Genomic DNA, 14,459 nt, shown 5'->3' on the forward strand with positions numbered 1-14,459 from the left:
TTACCTGTGTAACAAACGTGCTCTTGTACCCCTGAACTTAAAAGTTAAAAAAAAAGTATCTGTACTGGGTATCTGTAAGAAGAAAGCTGATGGTTGAAAAGGCAGAAATTGGCCTTTTGAGGTTTTCTGGACTATCCGTGATACACATGGCTGCTTTGCTGCCTTTCAATGCATCCCTCACCACGCACCAAAGGAATCTTTTAAAATACAAATCTGATCATGTTACACACAAACTCCCACAAAGTCTACATGGCCTGGCATGGTGTAGCCTCTGTACATGTTTCCTACTTCATTGCTTACCTTTGGCTCCAGCTACATAGGCTTTGCTCATTTCCTTCAATCTGTCCTCCTCCCTCCTACCATGTCCTTGCACATGCTCTTTCATCTGCCTCCAATTCCACCTGGTTAAGTTTTACACTTCTTTATAATTGCTGCTAATTTTTACCTCCCCAGGGAAGCTTTTGCCAAATTCTATGAACTGGGTGACTTCTCTATTTTTCTATTCTTTGCTATTTAACACTTACTGACATTCATTCTAGCATTGAACTATAAGCTCTATAAGGATAGCGATGTATTTTCAAGTGTTTAGAACGATATCAGCACTTAGATATTCCAGAACTACTTGTTCAGTTAAGAAAAACACACCCTAAGGACAGTGACCAAGACACTACAAACAACACGTCTTCTGTTGCTGGGATTCCCAAGGATTTTTGCCATACATCTTTTTATATGACTTCTGGGAAACAGGAGGAAGCAAATATTATTTGGGAGAGCAGATCTATTAAAAAAGGAGCTTTTCACATAGCCATCAAATGGAGATAGAAAACAGGTCTCTAACTCTTTGAAACATTTTTTCCCTTGACTATGATGCAAATAAATTTCCAGTTTTTGTTCCTGGCCAATTTCAGCTCAACTTAGTTTAGTGAAACATAATAAATGTTTTCTGAGGACCTTTTTTGTGGCAAGTATTATGATGGTAGCTGTAGAGTATACAAAACTGAGTAAAACACACTTTTGGCCCTTAGAAGTTCATAGCCTGGAAGTATAATTTTAAAAATACACAAATAGTAGAGGAATATGTTAAAACAATGCTGTGAAGGATCCAGGGAGGGAAGGATTTCCTGGATGATCCTATTCCTGCATCTTCACAGGGTGGGGACAAGGGGGAGGGACCTGTTGTTTTTCAGAGGCCATGTAGTCCAAGTTATGCAAGTGAAGAAGTCACTACAGACAGTGTATTTTCTCTTGCAGCTTTAGGTCTATTTATAGTCCAGTTCCTGGGGTAAGAGTAGCTTATTAAAGCATTGTATTATTTGATGCGTAATAAAGTTTGTATATATAGCTAATACTTTTATTAAAATGTATGTTGAATTAATAGCTTTTCAAAATCTACCATTTAATAATGTGTCAATTCTATAGTAATCAAAAGCTAAGAAAAGGAAATAGAAGTTCATTACCTAGATATTTCCATAAAAAACAATCAGCTGTTTAATTCAGCTAGAGAATTTATTAGTTTTAAAGACTCTTGCCATAAAGTAAAACAAGAAATGTGAGAATACAACCTTTCAAATGTTTCCAAAGCAGTTTCAAAGTTCCTGAATACATATTTTATTTAGTGAGTAGCACCTATATGCATAGAATTCAGATAAGCATTATGGGAAATCTTAGGAAATACAAGTTTAACAGCAATACAAAAAACACATAGCAGTAGGAGAGAATTGGACTTAAGATATGTGCCCAATGAGTAGTGCAAATTTTAAGTGCCATATTAAGGAGGGAGATCTCACAAAAGGGGCTTCGAAGCCGTCGAGTTGAGGTTTGAAATAACAATGCCGGCTAGCAATCTTTATTTATATATATATATATATGTGTGTGTGTGTATATATGTGTGTGTGTGTGTGTGTGTGTATATATATACACATTTTAGAGATGGGAGTTTGCCATATTGACCCAGCCTGTTCTTGAACTCCTGAGCTCAAGCAATCTGCCCATCTTGGGCTACCAAAGTGCTGGGATTATGGGCCTGAGCCATCATGCCCAGTCTCTAGCTAGCACTCTTATAAGCACTTATTCAGGCATTCTGCTAGTCATTGATGTGTGTTTTCTTATTCAACCCTCACAGTCACATACACACTGTTAGGTAACAGAAACCTGACTGAAATGGGAGAGTTCTCTGACCCTCTTATGGGACTTGCAACAGGGGTGTGGCTTGTTTGCTTGGCCGCTGCACATTCACACCCCTTAAGGGAGGGGGAGCACGCAGACAGGCAGGTGCAGGAGATGGGGTGAGCGCTTTTGGGCTCTAGCCCCATGGCAGCATCTAGGGGTGTGTTACAATTAATGCTCTTTTAGCAGTTGCTGTCCACGGATGGCTAAGTGTTAAACCAGCTCAGTGGAGAGTCAGGGTGGCAGCCCTTTACACCCTGTCCTCTTGGTACCCGGGTCTTTGTCTAGCATCCAGGAAGAATCAGGTCCTACAGACTTGAAGGATGGTGAATACAGAGATTTTATTGAATGATGGAGGAGGCTTTCAGCAGGATGGATGGGGAGCTGGAAAGCGGATGGAGTGAGAAGATAATCTTCCCCTGGGGTTTGGCCATCCCATGGCTGATCTCTCTGACAGTCCCCAGCCGAACTCCTCTCGATGTTCAGACACTCTTTCTCCTCTCTCCTCTGCCACACTGCTCTGCTGCTTTTCTGCTCATGGAGCCTGAGGTTTGGAGTTTTTATGGGTACAGGATGGGGGTGTGGTGGGCCAGGGTGGTCCTGCAAAGGCAACATTTGGCACGAAAACAGGAATGCCTGTTCCTATTTAGGGCTGCAGGTTTCCAGGCTTGAGGATGGGGCCTTTGCCAGGGAACCGCTCTCTTTTAACCAGTATTTCCCTGCCTCTTGTTTGTATCATAATCACAGTGGCATAATGAAGTAAAGGCTCATCCTTCCTCACATAATAAGGTTCAGGAGTAGGCAGTCTGGGGCTGATACAAATGTGTGAGAAACCATCAAGTTTCTAGCTTCCTTTAACCTTCAGCTGCATCATGCTCAATGTGTGTTTTTTAGCCCCATGGTTATAAAATGACTGGTCCACTTAAGGCATCGCACTGGCATCCCAGTAGAAAGATAACAAAAGCAACAAGTGCAAATAAATGGAAATCTTTCCTTAGATTTTCTAGCAGACTTCAGATTTCCACTCCATCCCATTGGTTAGAACGATATCACATGGACACCCAGTGGCATAACTGGTTGAGAAATGAAGGCTTTTTGTTTTTCTTTCATCTGACAACATAGCTGCCTAAAAAGCTGTGGAGCTGGATATTGGTGAAGAAGGAAGGAAATTGACATCAAATAGACATTTAGCAGTGCCACCACAGATGAGTACTACTATTATTCTCGTTTTGCATGAGGAAACCTAGACATTGAGAGTTAAGTAACCTGCCCAAGGTCATCTAGTTAATATGTAGAAAAGCCGGATACAAACACAGGCAATCTGATTTCCAGAGCCTGAACTTTTAACTCTGTGGTAGGATTTGAATCTGAGAGTAGAGGGAAAGGCAATTTGTGACAGGAAGATAGTGTTAACAAAGGTGCAGTGCGTATGTGCATGTGTACGTGTGCGCATGTGTATGTGTGTACATGTGCATACATGTACATTGGAACCCTAGACGCTGATCGTGTGTGAGAGAGGCCCTGAGGCTGGAATAAAGGAGCCATGCTGAGGAGTGGAGGGAAGTCAGGTGGGAAGGAGATCTGGATTTATACCATCTGCCTGGGTAAGCCTTCAGGAACGTGAACTGGGTCGGTCCTGAAATTGAAATAATGACAATATATATGCAAATATTGGCAAGAAGGCATGAGGAGATGCCAAATATGAGCAGAGCCAGAACCCAGGGTGTGGTAAATCAAAAGTTGAAGCTGGAACATCCTAAGAAGCAGTAGCCAAGGTTTGGTCCAGGATGTTCTGCAGTCCAGATGTGTCCAGCAGTCAAAGATATATGAGCTGGAGGCCAGGGTCTGATGGTTTGGAGTTAGAGTTGGGGAATTAGAATCCTGGAATATTACATACCTAGGTTCTTGTTTGTTTTATGGCAGTACATTCCAGCACTTTAGGAATATTATTGGCCCATTACTTAGCACTAGTTTTTAACTCTTATAGTTAAATGCTGTAACATTTAAGAGGATAAGATGACCCCAGACTATGAGAGCACCAAAGAAACAGTTGTTTTCCATGGAAACACATTACTTTCAAATATTAGCTTTACCTTTGTTATCTCACAGGGTAAGTGGAGTGGGAACATACAAAAATAGGTAGAATTAAAAAGGAAGGAGCTGTGCAAAGTGATGAACCACATCAGCTTTGGATTATATATTTTTCAGTGTCGTTGTTGAGTACAGAGCTTGCACCATGAGATGTCAGATTAGTGTAAGGAGACCATTACTTAGAATATGTGAGGCTCAGCAAGAGAACATGGCCCCACTCTGAGTGGTGGGCTTTCTGACCTGGTAGTGTTCAAACAGAGGCTAGAAGATTGTTGAGGAGAGAGATTTCAAAATTGCTTTCTGGATAAAGTTTGACTAAAAGGATTTCAAATCTGCATTTCATAATTGTACAGTATGCCCATCTGAAATCGATCAGAATTGTAATCTCCAAAAAGCAACCTGAATCTGCAAAGCCTTTCCTATTGCTTGCAGACTCAGCAGCCCTGACTCTGCTGCTAGTCAAGTAGTAGGAAAAGTTGTGCAAAGCCTTTGTCCTCCTCACTCTAGTTTCTTCTTTGTCCAGTTGAAAAAGACTAGCAAATGAGGTCTTTTGAAGAATAGTTATAATGACTATTCTCCGCAACCATGAGAATGGAATTCAACTTAAGGTGTTATGCATTTATTCAAATGTACCAAGCCTCAGCATGCATGTGTCTAGCCTTTATATACATGCATATATAAATGTGTGTGTGTGTGTGTGTATATATATATATATATTTGTATGTACATACACACTTATCCACATTTATGATGAAAAATAAATTCATGTTTATTGTTGCAGTTAAACTCTGGAGCTCTGAAACCATTGGGTTTGAATCCCAGCTCCTCTATCTTTTAGCTGTGAATATAGGTCAAGTTACTTAACATCTTTGTACCTATTTTCTCACAGGGTAATGACTATTGTGATGATTAAATGTGTTATTTATTACCTATAAAAGACAGAATGTGACTGGAATATAGTAAACATCCAATAAATGATAGCTATTATTATTCTAGACTTTCTAGAAAATACATAAAAATACAAAGAAGAACTAAAAATCATGTTTATTCTGAAGGGGAACCACTGTTAATTCTGAGCATATCTTCCCAGTCTTTGTTCATGTGCTTGTCTTCTGTTTACTCTCACTCTGGAGTCATGCTCCAGGGCCTAGGTTTCCAATGCACATGCATGCACACATACACATGCACATACACAGAAATATATGTGCACACATGATTTTATGCTTCTTGTAAAAGTTAGAATATGTGCCTTAAAGATTAGTATAGGGGAAAAGGGAAAACTTCCCCTTTGCCCTCCGAAGATTTGCAGAAAATCACTGATAAGATGCATATTAATAGGAGAAAAGGCATACACATTTATTAATGTATACATGGGAGCCTTTAAAATTAAGACCCAAAGATGCAGGGGAAATTGTCCATTTTTATGTTTAGGTTTAACAAAGTATGGGCAGCAAGTAGAAACATGATTGGACAAAAAATATGATCTAATGTTAATAGACTGAGTGGGGAAACTCAGAAAGGTCTGTCTGTCTAGATTTTTCTTCGCCTCTCTGAGCATGTATTCCTTTTTTTGGATATGGCACAGGGCCCTCTCTGGAATGGGGGTCTTATGACCTATAATCAAACAAGATAAGTCTAGTTATCTAATTTTTTAGTGGCCAGTTTTTGTGCAGTTATAGTGGAGGGAAAGTTAGAGTAAAATTTTTAGATTTTATGGCTGGCTTTGGGTAAAGGGGTTCTAGTTTCTATGACCCACCTTGAGTAAGACAGATTCTAGTTTTTATGGCTAGCCTTGAGAGAGAATGGGATTGAGAGATAGTAGGGTAGGAGAAGGTCAGAGAAAAATTTCTGTTTTGAGGCTGCTTCTGCGGCCTTCATTTTGGGTATGTTTTTCTGAGTCCCAACATTAGACAATCCTGCACAAATATGTATTCAGGACTAAGGTCATGGCTTGTTTTAATAGTTATAACTCTTAAATGACAATTGAGTCATTTTTCAAAGAGAATAAATATTTTGCCATTTTTTCATTAATTCTCGGATCAGCGAAAGTATATATTCTAAATTTGATTGCTTTATTTAAATATTTATATTTTTCAGTTACATAAACATGGAAAACTGTAAAATAAAAATGAATGTCTTATTTACAAAATCTTTGCTTCAGTTAGAAAGGGAAAATGAGTATACACATTACAGACCATTCATAGAATAAAATAATGTGCATTTTAAAAAGAGTGAGGTAACTCTGTACACACTGACACAGAAGAATGTCTATGACGGGGAAAGATTTCCATGATGCTTAAATTAAAAGCATTGTGGAATAATAAATAGAGAATGACCGTCTTTATACATAGTGTTTTAAAAATTTTTTTAGCTCATCAGCTATTGTTAGTGTTAGCGTATTTTATGTGTGGCTCAAGACAATTATTTCAATGTGGCCTAGGGAAGCCAAAAGATTGGACACCCCTGGTCTAGGCAGTGCTGTGGTCAGGTTTGCTGAGTATTCTGTAGGTGGAATGTAAAATCCAAGATAATGCCTGTTGAACTTGCTGGAAAGTGCACCAACCTGATACTGATCCTATCTCCAGGCTGGGTTCAACGCTCCTGTCTTCATTTCCAAGTTTCCAACAGAATCTTGTGCTTACAGTCATCCTAGAGGGGATCAAGCTTTATACTTTGTTTTTTCTGCTTACTTGTCTGTCTACCCTATCAGATTTTGAGGTCCCTGAGAACAAGAAATACCATTTTTTGTTTTTATTTTTAAATCTCTGTAGTCCCAACATTTAGCATTGTGCCTAGCATAAGCAACCAACAAATGTTCCTTTGATTTGTTTGATTTAATGTAATTTTGTATAATACCGAGTTGGTGTTTGTTTGGAAATTCTGCTTTCTTGAAAATGCTGACTGGTTCCAGGTTGCCCAGCACAGAAGAGACTGTTAGGAATGGATCAATTTCTTTCTTTCTTTTCTTTTTTTGAGATGGAGTTTCTCTTGGCATCCAGGCTGGAGTGCAAGGGCATGATCTCTGCTCACTGCAACCTCTGCTTCCAGTTTCAAGCGATTCTCCTGCCTCAGCCTCCCGAGTAGCTGGGATTACAGGCACCCGCCACCACGCCGGGCTAATTTTTGTATTTTTTGTAGAGACGGGGTTTCACCATGTTGGCCAGGCTGATCTTGAACTCCTGACCTCAGGTGATCCACCCACCTTGGGCTCCCAAAGTGCTGCAATTACAGGTGTTAGCCACCACTCCCAGCTCATTTTTTTATTATTATTATTTTCTTTTTTTAGAGACGTGGTCTTGCTCTTTCACCCAGGCTGAAGTTCAGTGGTGCAATTGATAGAGACAGGAGACAGCCAAATGCTGCCCAGGTCATTGTGTACAGGAGGGTTGCCTAAAGATGCCCACAACCGACTAGGGGTCCCCTTGTGCACTGGGAGAATGGGGTGGAACCACTGGGAATTCTCACCTTATGGAGTGGGGAGGAGCCTTGTCTCTTCAGCTCTTGTGTGGCGGGCTGGTATTCAATCTGTGAGGTGGAAGCCTGTTGGCAGGAACCCCCCATTTTAATTTTTTAATTTTTTTTTTTTGCTGAGAGCTTTCTTTTAATAAATTCCACTCTCCCTGCCTTCCAATGTGTCTGCATGCCTAATTTTTTCTGGTTGTGAGACAAGAACCTAGATTTTAGCTGAGCTAAGAAGCAAAAAATCCTGCATCACAATCATAGCTCATTGTATCCTCGAACTCCTGGGTGCAAGTGATCCCATCTCAACCTCCTGAGTAGCTGAGATTATAGGCATGAGACACCATGCCCTCTAAGAATAAATTCCTTTCAAACATTACAAGCTCCTCATCTTTTCCTTTTGCCACCTGAGGTTTTAGACATACACTGGCCTCAATACACATAATCCTTGGCACTTTCTTTTGAAACCACTTTCAAAACTACTTTAAGTTGATAACAATCAACTTGAACACTTGGATGAAATTCTTTTGGGTCAGGAGGTTCCTGCTAAGCTCACATGTAAAGAAAAGAGGACATAGTGAAACACCTGCTTTCTGATTGCAGATAGACCAATAATGTAGCAGGATGAGCCGCAGACAAAAGCTCTCAGACACCGAGTTGTAGTAGGAAGGGCTTTATTCAGCTCGGAGGATCGGCAAGCTACTGCCTTAAATTCCGAGCTCCCTGAGTACACAATTTCTGTCCCTTTTAAAGGCTCACAATACTAAAGATTTCACAAGAAAGGGTCATGATTGATTTGATCAAGCAAGGGGTACGTGACAGGAGCTGCATGCACTGGTGGTCAGAGAGAAACAGAACAGGGCAGGGAGTTTCAGAATGTTCTACTATACAATGTCTGGAATCTATGAATAACATCGGTTTCTAAGTTATGAATTGATTTTTAACTACTGGGTTTAGGCCAGGCAGGCCCAGGCCTGGTTTTGGGCCTGGCGCCGCGCTGCCTGTCTTTGATTTCACTTTCTTTTTTTTTTTTTCCTTAAAACAGGTACTGAGTATAAAACAATATAGAACAATATGAGAGGGTCGCTCTCTTTCCCCATTTTCCCCCTTTGAGACTCTCACTTTTTATTAGTGGGAGTTCTCACTCTTATTTTTGCTACTTATGTCTTTTTGTGCAATAGATTGATAGTGATTCATATAGTACACTTGTGCTGAAGCATTTTGGTGAACTAAAGTAGCGATGAAGCTTTTTATCATTTGAAGAAGTACAAGTAGTAAACAAGGGAGCAGTAAGCAGGTTTTTATTACTATTATAACTCCTATTATAAGAGTTTTAAATCTTCCTATTGCTGGGAACTAATTTTTAAACATGGATCCTGGATTGAGTCCGTGCCACACTTGTATGGGTACATGTGCCAGTTTTGTTATATCTTTAACTATATTTTTAACTACTTGCCCTTGATCATCTGTGTGTAGAAAACAATTAGTAAAGTTAAATTTTTCACAAACTTCTCTTTCAGCTGCTAGCAAGTAGTCAAGAGCTAGTCTATTTTGATAGATAGCATTTCTCATCAGAGTCTCCTGCTGGGCAAGAACAGTCAAGGCTTGACCGGTTGTATTAGTAATAATTTCGAAAACAGCTTGTAACCGTATGATTCCGTTGAGCATGTAGATGGGGGTCCGATATCCCCAAGAGCCATCTTGTGCCCAAGTGGTGGGTCCATAGTATTGTATGATTCTTTCAGGGGGCCATTTATCATCTTTCCAATCACCTATGGCTATGCTTTGTTTTTTGCAGGAAGCATAGACTGGGAAGCCCAGAAGTTCACCTGCTTTTATGGGCAGTAAGTAGAAAGATGGTTTAATGGTGTCAATTACACAGCTACCTGTCCACTGATCAGGCAGCTTAGCATAAGCTCTGTGTCCACATATCCAGTATAACCTGGCGGGGGCCGTCCAGTCCCAGTGGAATTCTGGGTGGGCTCAAGCAGTCTGCAACTTTGGAAATTGACTGAATGGATCTCTTTCTGTGTAATTGGAACTCCACCACTGTATTTGTGGTACCATTATACAGCTTTTGCCTAAGACAACTAAGCCGCCTTATAGGATGAGTGAATCCTTTTCCTTCTCTAGCTATGCAACACTGTCCAATAATTCAGACTTTTAGAACCTAAAAATTGTCAGGGTGGTTCTTTTGGGCTGGGAATTCATCAGGAACTGGGTCTGTAGGAACTAATTCTCGGGCTTCTTATGGAAGTTCTTCTTATGGAAACTCTTATTACAGTTTTTCCACAAACATAACATGAAGTGACATTTAAAGACTGGACTACATGCTCGGCTAATTGCAAAAACAAATTTCTGGTTTTTCCTGGAGTCTCTGGTACTGGCACATTTAGTTTATCACAGGAAGTCTGAAATACTGGTTCTGGAGAGCATCTTTGAACCCCTCCTTTTATTAGGATGCTTACACTAGGATCTAGTCCTTTTCCATCAATGCCTAATGTTACATATTTTCCTTCATTTCACTTTGGTTCTGAGGGGTTTGTGATTATCAGTTCTAAAGGGTGGCAGCTCCCACTCATGCAGGAGGGGCTGATTTTTCCTTTTTGGAGCCAAACAGGATTTTTAAATCTTTTTTCCAAGTAGCCTAAATGACACGAGACCAGTATTGACACATCTCATAAAAATATGATTTTTGACAGATATACTTTTTTTTTACTGTGTAACTTTTTTTCCAATTTAGAGAACCGCATCTTATTCCATGCTGCTTACTATCGATAGCAGCACAAGCGTCAAATTTTAAGGTTAGATTTTTGGGGACCCCTCTTTCTTCTGTTCTAGGTATTACCTTACTTGTGTCACCTAGAAAAGGACAAGTCCTTAATTTTATTTTAAAAACTGTGATCATGGGAGGCTTAAAATGGGTCATAACACACATCAGGTTGGTTATTTCCTGGGCTACATACCTTGGATAGAATAGCATTATACAAACAAATTTCTTTTAGAGTGCTGGTACACTTATAATAACCATAAAATAATAGGACTGTAGCAATCTTTTGTCCTACCTCAGTGACTTGATGTATATACTGGGAACAGTTCTCAGTCTGAGGAAGGTCAGTTGAAGTCCTTACTGTACAAGTCCAAATTTTAAGGAAAATGAGTCCCGCGATGAGTTTCCTCATGCTTCGGCCATGCGTGGACCAGTCAGCTTCCGTGTGTGACTGGAGCAGGGCTTGTGGTCTTCTTCAGAGTCACTTTGCAGCGGTTGGCGAAGCTGCTCCCACCCACGTACAGCTGCCAGTCTACTGATGTTTAAGGGTGGTCTCGGAGGTTGGGCCTACTAGAATAAACTGAGTCCAACACCTCTACATAGTTTATGTTTAACTGGGCTCTCTAATATCAGGAGTAATGTGGCGGGGTTAGGATGTTGCAAACTTCAATGGTTATGCGGGGATTTTCACAGAGCAAGCTTTGGTCTCTTGTTAGTCTAGCATTCATTAGCTAATGGTGTCCTTTGGTATTTATTAAAATCACCACAACATGGGGGGGACTTTATGTTTAGGTTTTGCCTAAGAGTTAGCTTATCTGCTTCTTGTGCTAACAGGGCCGTTGCTGCCAGGGTCCTTGGACATGGGGGCCAGCCTTTGGAAACCCCATTCAGTTGTTTTGAGAGATAGGCCACTGGCCTTGGCCAGGGCCCTACAGTCTGGGTTAAAACTCCAACTGCCATTTTTTTTCTTTCTGACACATAGAGTGTCCAGAGTTTTGTCAGGCCAGGTAGCCTCAGGGCTGGGGCCGACATGAGTTTTTCTTTTTAACTCATGAAAAGCTCATTGCTGTTGGTTGTAATAGATGTAGTTTATCTAATCTACATTTTTATTGACTGTCATCTACTAAAATATTGACTTAAATCCTGTAACTATTTGATTTCAAGCTTTAAATTAATCTGGTATTCCTTGCGGGGCTCCAATTGCATCTAAATAGATGTGAGAGTTGAAAGACCTATAAGGGGCTTCTCTTGCTTTATGATGTCTTATTATTATTATTTTTCCTCTGGTTGATGAAATGCCAGGGTGAAAGGGATAGCCAAATGGACTAAAGGACAAGTGCCACTCTAGTTATTTGGCAGAGTGCCCAGTAAAGGTCCACCACAATACCACCACACATCTGCTCAGGGATGAACAAGGGCAGACAGATTGATAAGCTCTTGAAAATTCTTAAGCTCACTGCATCCCTTCAGGTCTACAAGGAATGCTAAGTCTCCTCCCTGCTGTGAGAGACAAGACGTGAACTTAGTGTTGGGAGATGGAAGCTGGATGGCCCTCGGGGGCTGACTGGCAGGGACTTCGGGACATAGCAGAGAGAGCTTGGCATGACTTATTACTCCTGGCTGCAGAATCCTGGAAAAGAGCTACATGCAGCCCACACCTGGTCAACTGAAGGACCACCTTAGTGGAAGGGGGACAATCAGGGCCTCTGGCCTGCCATGTGCACAAGCATAACAATTGCTTTTGTTTAATGTGCAGATGGAATATTTGATCCATTCCAACCAGGCATTTGCATCTTGGTATGCTGTCTTAATTGCCAAAGTTTGTTTTAAGTCTTCAACTTCTATGATCCTCTAGTAAAATGAATGTTTCCTTTAGCACCAATTTTTATTAGTTTTTAAATCAAAGAAAGCTAAACACCATTTTATATTTAATAATGCTTCTTGTATGATTTCTATACCAGATGAGTTAAGTTTTACCTTTTTATTAGCGTGTTATTAATGTTAAACTTAATTTTAATAAAACCTTGTAGACATATTTATCCAATTTTTTATGTTTGACCATAAGGTAAGATTTTATAGACTCTTTTTAATCTTTTATAATTTTTGTTAAAGAGCAAGTTGATGCTTTAAGAAAAACCTGTTGCATTTTTACTTTAATGTCCAGTTCACAGAAAAACTGGATGATACCTTTTTAACTTTGGCTAATATGTTTACACACAGAATTTTCTTTAAAATTAATGTTTTAAAACTTGCTTAAACTGTTAAAACAATAATTTTTTTAACCTTTTAATGTAGGTAAAAATTAATTCTTATGCCTCCTTATAATTTTTTTTACCAAAGGTATATTTTACTTTGCTTATACACCTTGTACATAAACAGTTTCTTTAATAGTACTCAGGAGGCCTTATTACTTTTAAATTATACAACATTTTTTGCATAAAAATTTTTTTATAACATTTTCTTTTACGACTTTCGCAGACAATTTTTTAACATGTCTCAACTTTCTGACATTACAAACAGTTTTTTTTTTTTTTAACAACCAGTTAATTTATTTTAGGAGAAGAATTTACCTTATAACACTCTTTTTACATAAATTCTGCCTCCCCCCCTTTTTTTTTCTGTTTTTTTTTTTTTTAAGATAACCATTCCTTTTTTTTTTTTTTAAAGCGAACTTTCTTTATGTCTTTGGACTAGACAGTCTAAGGCCACAAGATTAGAAGTTACCATAATACATGTTACACTGTTAACTTTTAGCAAACTTCACTTTTGTTGAAAACCTTGTTAAGTTTGGGATTTCAATTATCCTTTGCTATTAATAAGACCTTGTTTAGTCTAAATTAACTTAGAATTGGTATAGATGGCCTCTTTTTCTCTCTGCTGGTCTTTCCTTGCCTCTGCCAGCCGCTTATGCTGCTGTTCTCTTAACTACTGTAGGGGGGAAGGGGGTCTAAAAGCAGCTGTAATTGTCTATGTACCGAAACTGGTCTGGGTGCCTTGGCTTACAGGTTACCTTGTGTCATACCTTTGAAACAAAGGACCTGTCCAGGCTTCCTTCTGATGGCCAACCCACCTCTAATGCTGGCCAGTCTATTTCACACAAAGTTCTAAGTTTTCCTGGTGTCACAGTAACACCGTAATCTCCCTTAAATTCTTTCTTGAAAAATTTTTTTTAACATAGCTCCTAGTAGGGTGGGCTTATTTGTGCCCGACCCATGTTTTTTTTCCGAGACAAAATACCACGCTCACACCACACACACTCACCACAAGAAAAAGAACGGGTAAAGAGGGCGCACACACACTTTTACCGTTTATACCAAACCAAAATCACGAAATTCAAAATCCGAGTACCAAAAAATTCAAGCCAAGTCAAAATCAAAACCAAAGTATCCAGCAATTCAAGTCAAGTCAAAACCAGAACAAAAGTGCCAATGCAGGCACGCTGTGGGTGATCAGGCCACGCTTCCCCTCAGATGGAGTGGGGCAAGTTCCAAAGACTAGTCTTACCAAGTCAAGCCAAGTCAAAACCAGAACAAAAGTGCCAATACAGGCACGCCGTGGGTGATCAGGCCACACTTCCACTCAGATGGAGTGGGGCAAGTTCCAAAGACTAGTCTTACCAAGTTTCAGATGCCGCGACTCCAAGTGCCAGTTCTTTCCGGTGTTCAGCCATCGTGTTAATCCTCTGCAGGGGCCTGCTACGCGCTGCTCTGGCAAGGCATTCCACCGGGGCAATTTCCTACCCGGGAGCGTTCTTTGGATCGCGTCACTCAGGCTGACTGGAGTCCCCTGCAGGGACGCTCCACAGGACAGGCCTAAGCCGCCCAAGGGGTTACCTCTGCCGTCTATGTCTATCAGTTACCTCCTTTCCTGGTCAGGGAACCAAGAAATGTAGCAGGACGAGCTGCAGACAAAACCTTTCAGACACTGAGTTGTAGAAAGAAGGGCTTTATTCAGCTGGGAGCGTGGGCAAGCC

Source organism: Pan troglodytes, chromosome 4, assembly GCF_028858775.2.
Source record: "Pan troglodytes isolate AG18354 chromosome 4, NHGRI_mPanTro3-v2.0_pri, whole genome shotgun sequence".
Classification (NCBI taxonomy): domain Eukaryota; kingdom Metazoa; phylum Chordata; class Mammalia; order Primates; family Hominidae; genus Pan; species Pan troglodytes.